Raw genomic sequence first — 2644 nt, 5'->3', positions numbered from 1 at the left:
TTTTTTTTATTTTTTCTCCTTCCCCTCTGGTAACCACTAGTCCATTGTCCATGTCCATGAGTCTCTGTCTGTCCTGTTCATTTGTTGCTTTTAGGCTTATATCCCACATGTAAGTGATATCATGTGATTTTCAACCTTTTCTGTCTGGCTTATTTCGCTTAGTATGATCATTTCAAGGTCCATCCATGTCGTCACAAATGGCAGTATTTCATCTCTTCTTATAGCTGTGTAATATTCCATTGTATATATGTAGCACAGCTTCTTTAGCCAATCATCTATTGTAGGACACTTTGGTTGCTTCCATGTCCTGACCACTGTAAATGATGCTGCTATGAACATCGGTGTGCAAATACCTTTAGGGATATGAGTTTTCAAGTCTTTGGGGTAAATACCCAGTAGAGGGATTGCTGGATCATATGGTAGATCAATTCTTAGTTTTTTGAGGAACTTCCATACTGTTTCCATAGTGGCTGTACCAGCAGTGTATGAGGGTTCCTTTTTCTCTGCATCCTCTCCAACATTTGTTATTTGTCCTGTTGATTATAGCTATTCTAACAGGTATGAGATGGTATCCCGTTGTGGTTTTGATTTGCATTTCACTAGTGGCTAGCAATGTTGAGCATCTTTTCATATATTTGTTGGCCATTTGTATGTCCTCTAGGGAGAAGTGTCTGTTCACATGTTGTGCCCATTTTTTGATTGGATGGTTTGGTTTTTTTGTTGTTATTAAGTCGTATGAGTTCTTTGTATATTTTGGATATTAGGCCCTTATCGGAAGCGTTGCTTGCAAATATATTTTCCCATTCGGATGGTTGTCTCTTTACCTTGTTGATGATTTCTTTTGCTGAGCAGAAGCTTTTTAGTTTGATGTAGTCCCATTCGTTTATTTTTGCTTTTATTTCCCTTGACTGTGAACTCATATTCATAAAATCCTCTTTAAATCCAAGGTCCTTCAGTTTAGTTCCTATGTTTTCTTCTATGCATTTTACTGTTTCAGGCCTTATATTCAGGTCTTTAATCCATTTTGAGTTAATTTTGGTGTGTGGTGGGAAACTAGACAACAATTTAGTTTCATTCTTTTGCAGGTGGCTTTCCAGTTTTTCCAGCACCATTTATTAAAGAGCCTTTCCTTTCTCCACTGTATGTTTTTTGCTTTTTTGTTGAAAATTATTTGCCCATATAAATATGGGTTTACTTCTGGACTCTCAATTCTGTTCCACTGGTCCATGTGTCTGTTTTTCTGCCATGCCATTTTGGTTACTGTCACTTTGTCGTATAATTTGAAGTCAAGCAGAGTGATACCTCTAGCCCCATTCTTTTTTCTCAGGATGGCTTTGGCAATTCGGGGTCTTTTGTGCTTCCATGCAAATCTGATGATTTTTTATTCCATTTCTTTAAAAAATGCCAATGAGATTTTGATGGGGATTGCATTAAATCTGTATAATGCTTTAGGTAACATGGTCGTTTTAATTGTGTTGATTCTTCCAATCCAAGAACACATAATATCTTTCCATGTCTTTGTATCTTCTTCGATTTCTTTTAATAGAGTCTTGTAGTTTTCATTATATAGGTCCTTCACATGTTTCGTTAGATTTATTCCTAGGTATTTTATTGTTGTTGTTGTTGCAATTGCAAAAGGAATTATTTTTTCCACTTCTTTTTCTGATACTTGTTATTAGAGTATAGGAACACTATGGATTTTTGAACATTGATTTTGTATCCAGAAACTTTACTGTATTTGCTTATTGTTTGTAGTAGTGTCCTTGAGGAGTCTTTAGGGTTTTCTATATAGAGAATCATGTCATCCGCAAATAGTGACAGCTTGACTTTGTTTCCTATTTGGATGCCTTCTATATCTTTCTCTTGCCTGATAGCACTCGTTAGGACCTCCAATGTTATATCGAATAATGGTGGCAATAGTGGACAGCCTTGCCTTGTTCCTGATCTTAGAGGGAAGGTTTTTAGTTCTTCACCATTAAATATAATGTTGGCTAAGGGCTTGTCATATATGGCCTTTATTATATTAAGGTATTTTCCTTCTATATCTATTTTGTTAAGTGTTTTGATTATAAATGGGTGCTGTATCTTGTCGAAGACTTTTTCTGCATCTATCGATATGATCATATGATTCTTTTTAATTTGTTTATGTGGCGTATCACATTAATTGATTTGTGTATGTCGAACCATCCCCGTGCCTCAGATATGAATCCCACTTGATCGTGGTGTATAATCTTTTTAATATGTTGCTGTATTTGGTTCACTAGTATCTTATTTAGGATTTTTGCATTTGTGTTCATGAGAGATATTGGTCTGTAGTTTTCTTTTTTTGTGTTCTCTTTACCAGGTTTTGGTATCAAGGTAATATTGACCTCATCAAATGAGTTGGGAAGTATTGCCTTCTCTTCGATTTTTTGTAAGAGTTTGAGGAGAACGTGTATTAAATCTTCTTTGAATGTTTGGTAGTATTCACTGATGAAGCCATCTGGTCCTGGACTTTTACTTTTTGGTAGGTTTTTGATGATTGTTTCAATTTCCATACTGCTGATCGGTCTATTTAGATTTTCCAGTTCTTCTTGATTCAGTCTAGGAAGGTTCTATTTTTCTAAGTACTGGTCCATTTCTTCTAGGTTATTAAATTTGATGT

The 2644-nt window shown here is 35.4% G+C and overlaps 1 protein-coding gene across 3 annotated transcripts in view; it reads left to right on the top strand.

The window, feature by feature from the left end:
• Positions 1-2644, top strand: part of TSPAN11 (tetraspanin 11) — an 84038-nt gene that overhangs the window by 7267 nt on the left and 74127 nt on the right. The gene's annotated exons all lie outside the window — the stretch shown is intronic.

Source organism: Pteropus vampyrus, unplaced genomic scaffold (assembly GCF_000151845.1).
Source record: "Pteropus vampyrus isolate Shadow unplaced genomic scaffold, Pvam_2.0 Scaffold137, whole genome shotgun sequence".
Lineage (NCBI taxonomy): Eukaryota > Metazoa > Chordata > Mammalia > Chiroptera > Pteropodidae > Pteropus > Pteropus vampyrus.
This window is presented reverse-complemented; position numbering and strand designations above follow the sequence as displayed.